Below are 12313 nucleotides of genomic sequence, written 5' to 3'. Positions count from 1 at the left end.
GTCTTTCATCCATTTTGAGTTTATTTTTATGTATGGTGTAAGAAAATGGTCCAGTTTAATGCTTCTGCATGTGGCTGTCCAATTTTTCCAACACCATTTGTTGATGAGACTGTCTTTTTTCCACTGGATATTCTTTTCTGCTTGTCGAAGATTAGTTGACCATTGAGTTGAGGGTCCATTTCTGGGCTCTCTGTTCTGTTCCATTGATCTATGTGTCTGTTTTTGTGGCAGTACCATACTGTTTTGATGATTACAGCTTTGTAATATAGCTATACTTATCAAACTCAACATCCAAAGAACAAATAATCCAATCAAGAAATGCGCAGAAAACATGAACAGACATTTCTCCAAAGACATACAAATGGTCAGTAGACACATGAAAAAAAATGCCCAACATCACTCAGCATCAGGGAAATACAACCAGGAAATACAAAACACAATGAGATACCACCTCACACCAGTCAGAATGGCTAATATTAACAAGTCAGGAATCAACAAATGCTGGTGAGGATGCAGAGAAAGGGGAACCTTCTTACATTTCTGGTGGAAATGCAAGCTGTTACAACCACTCTGGAAAACAGTATGGAGGTTCCTCAAAAAGTTTAAAATAGAGCTACCCTATGACACAGCAATTGCACTACTAGGTATATACCCCAAAGATACAAATGTAGTGATCTGAAGGGGCACCTACACCCCAATGTTAATAGCAGCAATGTCCACAATAGCCAAACTATAGAAAGAGCTCAGATGTCCATCGGCAGATGAACGGATAAAGAGGATGTGTTATATGTATACAATTGAATACTATGCAGCCATCAAAAAAAATGAAATCTTGCCATTTGTAATGATGTGGATGGAACTAGAGGGTATTATACTAAGAAATAAGTCAATCAAAGAAAGACAATTATATGATTTCACTGATATGTGCAATTTAAGAAACAAAACAGAAGAGCATAGAGGAAGGGAGGGAAAAATAAAACAAGACATAATCAGAAAGAAAGATAAACCATAAGAGACTCTTAAAGATTTTACTTATTTTTTGAGAGAGAGCAGAGCAAGAAAGAGCGCAAGCGAGGGGAGGGGCAGAGGGAGAGGGAGAAGCAGACTCCCCGCTGAGCAGGGAGCCCGACATGGGACTCTATCCCAGGACCCCAAAATTATGACCTGAGCCAATTATGACGCTTAACCGACTGAGCCACCCAGGCGCCCCAAACCATAAGAGAATCTTAACCATAGGAAATAAACTGAGGGTTGCTGGAGGGGAGGGGGATGGGAGGGTAATGGGCATTAAGGAGGGCACATGATATAATGAGCACTGGGTGTTATATACAACTGATGAATCACTGATTTCTACCTCTGAAACTAATAATACACTATATGTTAATTAATTGAATTTAAATTTTTAAAAAAAGTTTCTTGCTATCTTCAAATTTCTATCTTATCCACACCTTTGCCAATGAAATTGTTAACTGTATGTGTTAACATGCATATATAACATACAATTCTGCACAGTATCTGGCAACTCAGCATTTTGCCAACCAGTAACGGACATCATTCAAATGTGCCAAAAGCTACTAATAAGGACATCAACTTAAACACCATTAGGCTGGGCACCAAAGCAAAATTTAGGCACAAGTTTCTAATTAATTGACCATTATCAGACTTCAGCTGATCTAAAGTTCAGGGTAAATTTTGAGAGAAAATCTTCAAGTCCCCACTCTCAGAAATTTTTAGAAATGGTATTTGCAAATAAGGATTCTGTATGTGATAATTATAAAAGTTTTGTTTTGTGTTCCTTCAATAAAATGTATTGTGTTTTTCACACAGAGGTGAATTATCTTATTAAATTTATTTCTAAGTACTCATAGTTTGTTGATAACTGGAATGGCTTTTTAAATTACCCTTTCCAGGAAATTATTTATAATTTAAAGAAAGTTTATTTTTAAATTTACCATAAGATAAATTCTCTTATTAGTTATAAATAAGGTTTGTTTTTGGTAGAGTCTCTTGGGTTTTCTTGTTATGCCATCATATCATTTGAAAAATCAAATTCAATTTGTCACTTTATTTCCAGTATTTATTATTATGTATTTCATTTTCTTATCTTACTACATTAGCTACAACCTTCAATATGTCAAAGATAGTGATGCTGATAGTCATCGCTTTGTTAATGATAATTACTTTGTATATCACCACTTAAAATGATTTTAGCCTTTGTTTGATAAACAGTAAAGACTACGTTTTAGTCAGAATATAAATTAACCACCTAACTGATTTCAGAGAAGCAGGTATCCATTAAGAATGCTTTAGAAGCAAATAATAGAATCCTAAGACTGGCATAAACAAATAGGAAATTAACTTTCAATTTTGACCAAGACAGAGTAACAGGGACCAGCTTTACCTTCTTGCCTAAAAACTAAAAAAAAAAGACAAAATATTTGAAACAATCATTTTCGAACATTGGACAATAGGCAGTGCATGGTAGTGATCCCTGAAAGAAGGGGAACAAGGGGTGCAAGCTTTACAATTGCCCCGGCTCACTGCCAGGAAGGAGGAACCCAGAGTCCACAGCACGGAGTTGAGGAGGTTTTGATGGGATTATAGGCAGGTCAAGGTGAATCAAAACTTAAACAAAAAAAAGCCATGTTTTGCGCAGATAGAAGAATATTTCAGAGAATCTGAGTGTAAGATGTACAGCCCAGCTTCATAAGAGAATAAAAGGAATCAGGGAGTGGTCAGGTATAATAGTGCTCTCTTCTATTTCTGTGTCTTCTTCTGGGGCCCCTTGTTCTCCTGGGCACCTGCTTCATTCTCCTCCCTCTGTAGTCTTTAGTTTCTTTTTCTTTACTTTTTCATCCACAGTCTGGAAGATGACTGTCCAAACTCTGTTCTCTCTCCATTTTCTCTCACACACATTTCCCCTCATATCTTGCACATTCAATAGCATCTTTTTAAAAAAGATTTTATTTATTTATTTGAGAGAGTGAGAGTGAGAGAGAGCATGAGAGGAGAGAGGGTCAGAGGGAGAAGCAGACTCCCCACTGAGCAGGGAGCCCAATATGGGACTTGATCCTGAGACTCCAGGATCATGACCTGAGCCAAAGGCAGTCACTTAACCAACTGAGCCACCTAGGCACCCCATTCAACAGCATCTTGGTTTGGTTTTTGGAGGACCTGAACTAACAAATTAGCATCAATACATTCTGATTTATTCAGTCTTAAAAACTATCATATGGGGGCGCCTGGGTGGCTCAGTCGTTTAAGCGTCTGACTTCGGCTCAGATAATGAACTGAGGGTCCTGGGGTAGAGCCCTGCATTGGGCTCCCTGCTCAGTGGAGAGTCTGCTTCTCCCTCTGCCCCTCCCCCTATTCATGCTCTCTCTCTCTCTCAAATAAATAAATAAATAAATAAAATCCTTAAAAAATAAAAAAACTATCCTGTGAAATATGGCAAAAGTCCAAAGCTATTATTCTGACAGTCAGTCCTTCAACAGGAGATGAAGTTCACACTTGTGGTCCCTCTTGCAGTCCTCAGGGTTCCCTCATAAAAAAACAGCAGGAAAAAAAAAAACTTAACTACTCTCCAAGAATGAGTAATAATTATAGGCATAGGGCAGCTTAATTCATGGAAGGAAAAATGGAACCTTCCCCTTCAAGGTCACTAAAGATACACCCAATTTACATGATCAAACACATAGTTTCTTAATTGAAAAAATCACTATATTTTAGTTTGTTTACTGCATTCAGTTTTTCTCCTAAGAATAAAGGGTGAATATTTTGTATTTATTTGCATAATTTTAAAATAAAGTCATGGCTTTTCCAGAACAGAGGGCAGTCAACTTTCAATGTGTATCCAAATCTTCACTTATTAACAAGAAGGAACTGCTTATAACTTTTAAGTAATGGTTTTTATTTGACTTTAAAAATCTCAAGATCCAGTTTTTATCAAGATTATCCATTTTAAGTATGTCCTTTCATTTAGTCTGAAAAACAACGATGTCTTCATTCATCTCCATTTTACAGAAGAGGAAACTTAATTTCAGAGAAATTGGGAAATTTACCCAAGGTTGCTTCACTGAGTCTTAGAGACAGAAATTAAACTGAGTTCCTTCTAGCTCACAGTCTCATTGTTTTCATTACTTTTTGAGATGCCACTGAAAGTCTAGTTTGCTAAAGTCTTTGTTAATGATAATATATGGATCTTTAAGCAAACTTGCTTGTCCTTTTTGTTATTTTTTTTTTTTCTTGAGAGAGAGCTCGTGAGGTGGGGAGGGAGGAGGGAGCAGAGGGAAAGAGAGAGAATCTCAAGCAGGCTCCATGCCCAGCATGGAGCCCCTCACGGGGCTCAATCTTAGGACCCTGAGATCATGACCTGAGCCAAAATCAAGAGTCAGATGCTTAACCAACTAAGCCACTCAGGTGTCCCTGTCCTTTTTGCTGTTTAAGAAAATGTGAACTGTGAACCGCTTGGTCAAAAAGTTGAATATAGGGGCGCCTGGGTGGCTCAGTCGTTAAGCGTCTGCCTTCGGCTCAGGTCATGATCCCAGGGTCCTGGGATCGAGCCCCGCATCGGGCTCCCTGCTCCGCGGGAGGCCTGCTTCTCCCTCTCCCACTCCCCCTGCTTGTGTTCCCTCTCTCGCTCTCTCTCTGTCAAATAAATAAAATCTTTAAAAAAAAAAAAAAAGTTGAATATACATAAATGTTTGCTATATGTTGCTCAAGTTTCTGACAATAGGAAAAAAAAAGGCTTTTCTTTTCTCTTCCTCTTTCCCTTCATTGGGACTGAGCTTTCCACTGGTATCCATTAAGGAGTGGAGGTTGGCATATCCAGGGTTAGGCAAATAAATAAATACAGATTTCTCACTATCAGAGAAAAGTGTTACAACTATGGAAGGTAGGAACTCCAGAAAAATCCTGGAGTATTGCACAGGAATTGGAGATATCAGTATTATGGCCTGATTAGATAGACAGGCAGATAAATATAATTGTGTGTAGGGCATCTGGGTGGCTCAGTCAGTTAAGCGTCTGCCTTTGGCTCAGTTCATGATCCCAGAGTTCTGGGACAGAGCCCCATGTCTGGCTCCCTGCTCAACGGGGAGTCTGCTCCTCCCTCAGCCCCTACCCCACTCATGCGTGTGCACATGCGCTCTCTCTCTCTCTCCCCCCTCAAATAAATAAAATATTTTTTAAAAAGCTATAAAAATAATAATTGTGTGTGTATATGTGTGTGTGTTTTAACTCTGTTCACTAAGAGGGTCTAGAAGCAATAGCATTCTGATAACAATGAGTTTATTTAGATCTTGGTTTCTAGATAACATTATCCACTAAAAGGAACCAGTTCTCCTTACCAAAATGGCCGACTCTAGGGGAAATATAAGCTGTATGTATTTAGAACATTTTATGACACTAGAAAGTAAAAAAAAAAAAAAAAATGCTTGAAAAATGATGGGGACATGTCTGTAAGACATAGCAACCAGCTTGAAGGGGCTCCCGCTGGTCAAGTGGGGGACAAAGTGAGTATCAAAATAAATAATAATAATAACAGATTGTAAATCTATGAGTAAAAGAGAAATCCTGAAGAAAAAAAAAAGAGAAATCCTGAGTCCATACTGACATTAATTAATAGGAGAGAAAGGAAACTTCTATCCTACCTAATAAATCTAGAAGGAATGATAAGTTTAGAAAATCCCCATTTCATAATCATCAGAATAATAATTTATTCAGGTTAGAATCATTAATAAATGCTGAAACTGGTGAAAATTTGATAAGAAACAAGATATTCAAATGATCTCAAAGATTCTTGTTACAAAATAATTATTAATTATGTTACAATAGAGAACCTGGCAGACACCATCTTAACTAAGTAATAAAAGTTGACATCACCATTAATGGAACAAATTAACATCATGTGCCTCCTCATATGATTCCTGGAAACTAGCACAGCATTACTTCTGTGAGATTCCTGACAAAATGCATACATTATAAAGAAACAGCAGACAAGTTTCCATAATTGAGACACATTCTCAAAAGTAATTGGCTTGGGCTCTCCGAAACCATCAAGATCATGAAAGATAACTAAGAAACTGAGAAACTTCCAGATTGAAGAAGACTAAAGAGACATGACAACTAAATGCAACATGTGATTCTAAATCGAATCCTGGACTTATAAGGGACATTACTGAGACCATGGGTAAGGTTTGCACGGGGTGTATAGATTAGATGATATTATTGGATCAAGTTAATTTCCTGATTTGGATTGTTGCACTGAATCCTTGGACTCAAGAAATACAAACTGGAATATTAAAGGGTAATGGGCATCATGTCTACAACTTATTCTCAAATGATTAAGAAATAATAATAAGTGGAGGATCAAGATGGAGGGTATATGAAAGGTCTGTGTACTCTTTCATTACTTTTTTTGTAAATTTGAAATTATTTCCAAAGAACTATGGCAGTTTCTTCCCCAAGGAGCTCTAAGAACAGCAAAGCCACAAACACCTGTGGGATTAAAAGATTGGAAGAATACAAACCAAAAATATTCATTTCAATTATTTATGACTACATAATCAAAACACTCCAAAATTCAGTGGCTTTATTGTATTTTCTGTCATGATTCTGTGGATTGATCAACCTCAGTTGGGAATTCTGCTCCATGTGATGTCAGATGAAGCTGCAGTCATTTGGGTCTCCACTAGGCCAGAACATCCAAGATGGCACACTCACATGTCTGGAATTTTGCTGAGGTTGGTTAGGAGGGGGAGGGCAGAAATGGGCTGCTGGGATGGCTGGGCCTCTTTCTCCATGCAGTCTCAGGGTCTCTCCCTTTCTACTTGGCCTCTCCACATCACTTCTCCATGTGATCTCTATGGGACCACCCAACTGGGTGGAGGCCAGCAGTGCGAGTGTTGACAGAATTCACCCAAGACAGAAAAAACGAGATAGAAGTTTATTGACTACACTGCAAGGGAGCAGTGGGCTGGACGGTAGAGACAGAAGAGGCTGTCTGCTAGGAGGCAGTGGTGGGGGCGCTGCAGTTAAGAGGGAAGGTGAGGACGTGTGGGAACTATGGAATTTTCCTTTTTTTGTTACCCATGTCTGGGTGTAAGTAACCCATTGGTCTGCCAAGGCTTATGGATATTTTGAGGTGGGTCGCCTAATAAGCCTGTTTGTGTTCAGCTAGGGGGTAACTGTGGGCCCTTCTACCACACTCAGGTTTCCATTGTTTAAGTTGGTTGCCTAAAAGTGGTCTCTACAATCTCTCCAGCAGGGTAGCCCGACTTTTTTACATGGCACTTCAGGACTCTCCAAAAGTGCAAAAGCAGGGTGCCTGGGTAGTTCAGTTGGTTAAGCATCAGACTCTTGATCTTGGCTCAGGTCTTGATCCCATGGTTGTGAGATTGAGCCCCACTGGGCCCCCCACCCCGGAGCCTGCTTAAGATTTTCTCTCCCTCTCCCTTTTGCACAAAAAATGCGCAAGAGCAAAAATTGCCAAGTATTTGTAAAGCTTAAGTCTAGAACTGACCTAATGTCACTTTCACTGTATTCCATTGGTTAAAACAAAACAAAACAAAACAAAAAAGTAGAGAAATGTTCAAAGATACAAAAAGTGAATGAGTGTTCACGCACCCATCATCAAGCTTCAAAATTTTGTATGACACTTTAAATCTTATTTAAAATATTACTAATTAAAAAAAAAAAAGAGTGAGGTCAATCCAGATTCTGTATGAGAGGGAACCATACAAAAGCATGAATAATAGGGAGTATATCAGGGGCCATCTTTGGAGCTTAGCTACCATGCCGTCACAGCTAGTTTACCTGTCTCCTTTGCCAGAAATTTGTTATATTTTAAAATAATGTTAGGGACACCTGGGTGGCTCAGTTGGCTAAGCGTCTGCCTTCGGCTCAGGTCATGATCCCGGGGCCCTGGGATCGAATCTTGCATTGGGCTCCCTGCTTAGCGGGGAGCCTGCTTCTCCCTCTGCTGCTCCCCCTGCTTGTGCTCTCTCGCTCTCTCTCTCAATCTCTCTCTCTCTGACAAATAAATAAATAAAATCTTAAATAAAAATTAAAATAAATAAATAAATAAAACCATGTTAAAGAAGTCATCTCTAAAATCCAAATACGAGGGGTGCCTGGGTGGCTCAGATGGTTAAGTGCCTGCCTTCGGCTCAGGTATGATCCCAGGGTCCTGGGATCGAGCCCCACATGGGGCTCCCTGCTTGGCGGGGAGCCTGATTCTCCCTCTCCCTCTGCTGTTCCCCCTGCTTGTGCTCTCTTGCTCTCTCTGTCAAATAAATAAATAAAATCTTTAAAAATAAATAAATAAAATCCAAATATTAACAAATGCAAACTAAACTAAAGCTGAGATGTGTTATAGATTCTTATATAAGTTTTCTTTCTTCCTTTTTTTCTGACCATTTATGTAACTTTGTGGTTGTTTCTTGTGGTTTTAAAACATCTGCTTTCTCTTCTCATCAAAACCTTGTCATATCTGAGCAGCAAACTACCTACCTTGATTTATGAAGGTGTTCTTGATTATATTTTTATTAATTCTTCAGATTTCAAGAACAGATTGAAATAACCAAATGGATTTTGATCATAATGTCCTTTCACTGTCATGAAGTTTCAGCAGCTTTATTAAGATTTACTTTAAATGCTATAAAATTCATACATTTAAAGTATACAGCTCAATGGTTTTTAATATGTTTACAGAGTTGTGAAACCATCACTACAATCAATTTTAGAATATGTTCATCATCCCCAAAAGAAATCTACCTTTTCTCAGTCATTGCCTATTACACACCTCTAACCCCAGGCCTAGGTACCACTAATGTACATTGTCTCTATTGATTTACCTATTCTGGAGAATTCTTATAAGTGGAATTATACAGTATGTGGTCCTTTATGATTGGCTTCTTTCAATTAGCATGTTTCCAAGGTTCATCCATAGGATAGCATGTATTAGTACTTCATTCCTTTTTATTGCTGATAATATTCCATTGTGTGGGTATACCACATTTTGCTTATCAATCAACAGTTCATGGACATTTGAACTGTTTCCACTTTTTGGCTATTATGAATAATGCTGCTATGAACATTCACATACATGTTTTTATGTAGACATGAGTTTTCATTTCTCTTGGGTTGACATCTGGGTCCATGAATACTTAAATATATTTTATAATGTATTAATTTTATGTGATTAATTATATTTAATTACAGGTATACATATAATTAATTTCATATATTTTATAATATATCTGATTCACTGATATTGTCATGAGAAAGCTAATGGTTATTTTCCAGTTATTAAACTTTACCTTTGTAATCTACAGTGAACAGTAAATAATAGTTAATTTGGGGGAAGACGATTAGAGAAGTTGATGGGATCTTTACTTAAAGGATAAAGGAATTTAAGAGCTTAGACGTTGAATGCAACTGCGTGGTTTAAAATCCTGATTCTAGCTCACTCGTGGCAGCCAGCCCGCGCTCCACGTTCTCCCACACTCCGCGTTCTCCCATCACCTTCACCGACCTCAATGGAAAAGGAGATCCCAGTGCTTGTCTTTGACAATGGCTCTGGCAGGTGCACGGCGGACTTTGCTGGGGATGACACCCCCCCTGAGCCTTGTTCCTGTCCATCATCTGGCAGCCCCGACATCAGGGTGTTATATGGTGGGCATGGGCCAAAAGGATTCCTACATGGGTGATGAGACCCAGAGCAAGTGGGGCATCCTGACCCTCAAGAATCCCATCGAACACAGCATTATCACCAACAGGGATGACATGGAGAAGATCTGGCACCACACCTTTTGCACATGATCCCCAAGGAGCACCCCGTGCTGCTGACCGAGGCCCCCCCAAACCCCAAGGCCAACCATGAGATGACTCAGATCACAGAGACCTTCAACACTCCAGCCATGTATGTAGCCATCCAGGCTGTGCTGTCCCTATATGCTTCTGGCCACACCACTGGTATTGTCATGGATTCTGAGGATGGGGTCACCCACACTGTGCCCATCTACAAGGGGCATGCCTTGCTCCACTCCATCCTGTGTCTGGACCTGACTGGACAGGACCTGATGACCTACCTTCTGAAGATCCTCACGGAGGGTAGACACAGCTTCACCACCACCACTGAGTGGGAAATCGTGCATGACATCAAGGAGAAGCTCTGCTACATCGCTTTGGATTTCGAGCAGGAGATGGCCATCACCTCATCCTCCTCCTTTCTGGAGAAGAGCTATGAGCTGCCAGATGGGCAGGTGATCACCAGTGGCAACGAGGGGTTCCACAGTCCCGAGATGCTCTTCCAGCCTTGCTTCCTGGGTATTGAAGTCCTGTGACATCCACGAGACCACCTTCAACTCCATCATGAAGTGTGACATCAACATCCGGAAGGACCTCTACGCTAACACAGTGCTGTCTGGCAGGACCACCATGTACCCCAGAATCGCAGACAGGATGCAGAGGGATATCACAGCTCTGGAGCCCAGCATGATGAAGATCAAGATCATCTCTCCTCCTGAACACAAGTACTCCGTGTGGATCGGGGGCTCCATGCTAGCCTCACTGTCCACCTTCCAGCAGATGTGGATCAGCAAGCCCGAGTATGATGAGTTGGGCCCCTCCATCATCCACCAGGAATGCTTCTAAATGGACTGCGAGCAGCTTTGTAGCATTTGCTGCATGAATGAACTCCGGAGTATAAATTTGCCCTGGCAAATGTATACACCTCATGCTAGACTCAGGACACTAGAATAAGCCTTTGAGAAGAAATTTGTCCTTGAAGCTTGTATCTGATATCAGCACTGGATTGTAGAACTTGTTGCTGATATTGATCTTGTATCCAAGTTAACTATTCCGTTGGTATATGTTTAATACCCTGTACATATCTTTGATTTAAACCCTTAGCACATGTGGCTCAGTCACTTTGTCCTGAGGCTGAGAACATGTTTATGGAAGAGAAATCCATTGACTTGAGAATCTGCAAGACCATGAGGTTCTTGATCTGTGCAGGGTATTAATGTGTAAGAGCTGCCTATTCCAGGATTTCTTTAGAGGCTGGCAAGAGTCCTGAACCAGTTGTCATTTCTGTCTTGCCGGTCTGACAGGGTTGGGAAGGTGAGAACCTTAGGTAAACCCACTCTCCTTTCTTACCAGATGTTTTCCTGCCAAAGCACAGTGGGTTGTCAGTTGCCTTGAACTGGAAAATGGTTTGTATTTCCAACTGTAAATTTATTCATCCTTTTAATTTATGTAAGGTTTTTATACACAATTCTCAATTATTTAAGAGACATCAACAAATTTTGGTTTTCTACCGTCATGTGAGAACATTAGGCCCCAGCAACGCCTTAATGTGTGAGGAAAATAAAGTGCTGCATTAAAAAAAAAAAAAATCAAATACTGATTCTACCATTCACAAGGTGTATGACCTTAAACAAGTTACTTACCCTCTCTGAACTTCACCTTCCTTGTCTGCAAAGTGGAAGACAATACCATAACTACCTTTATCAGGTGATTGTGAGGATTAAATCAGATACCTCTAAACCTAGTGCTGGGTACTTTGTAAGCATGTATTGTTAGTAATTATTAGTAATAATTTATATACTGCTGCATTCTTACATTTTAAAAAAAGATTTATTTATTTATTTTAGAGAGAGCAGCGGGAGGGGCAGAGAGAGAAGGAGAGAGAAACTTAAACAGAGCATGGAGCTGAGATGGGGCTTGATCTTACGACCCTGAGATCAGGACCTGAGCCGAAACCAAGAGTCATTTGCTTAACTAACTGTGCCACCCAGGTGTCCCTGCATTATTATATTTTTAAATTTATATATATTTATATATTTTTTCATAATGAGCATGCATTGCTTTTGAAATTCCAAAACAATTTTTAAATGTATAAAATCAACCTTAATTTTGAGTGTTTACTAATTTAAATGCATTCTTAAATTATCAAATCATGCTTTGAGCTGGAAAATTTCACCCTGCTCTCTCAGTGGTTCAGAGAAAATGGAGGTTGCTGACAAGGTCTGAATTATGCTTTATTTATTTGTTTCCATTTTATAAATTTCCTGGTCACAAAAATTCATGAAGTCCTGGTACCATTTTTTTTTTTTTAAGATTTTATTTATTTGAAGAGAGAGACACAGCGAGAGAGGGAACACAAGCAGGGGGAGTGGCAGAGGGAAAAGCAGGCTCCCCACCAAGCAGGGAGCCCGACGTGGGGCTCTATCCCAGTACCCTGGGATCGTGACCTGAGCCGAAGGCAGATGCTTAACGACTGAGCCACCCAGGCGCCCCAGTCATGGTA

General features: G+C 39.8%; 1 pseudogene; it reads left to right on the top strand.

The window, feature by feature from the left end:
• Positions 1 to 9539: 9539 nt before the first annotated feature.
• On the top strand, positions 9540 to 10656 carry LOC118021794 (annotated as a pseudogene).
• The last annotated feature ends 1657 nt before the right edge of the window (positions 10657 to 12313 follow it).

This window comes from Mirounga leonina, unplaced genomic scaffold (assembly GCF_011800145.1).
Source record: "Mirounga leonina isolate KUSES-001 unplaced genomic scaffold, KU_Mleo_1.0 Mir_114, whole genome shotgun sequence".
NCBI lineage: Eukaryota > Metazoa > Chordata > Mammalia > Carnivora > Phocidae > Mirounga > Mirounga leonina.
Note: the sequence above shows the minus strand (reverse complement) of the source record. Positions and strands in the feature narration are given on the sequence as shown.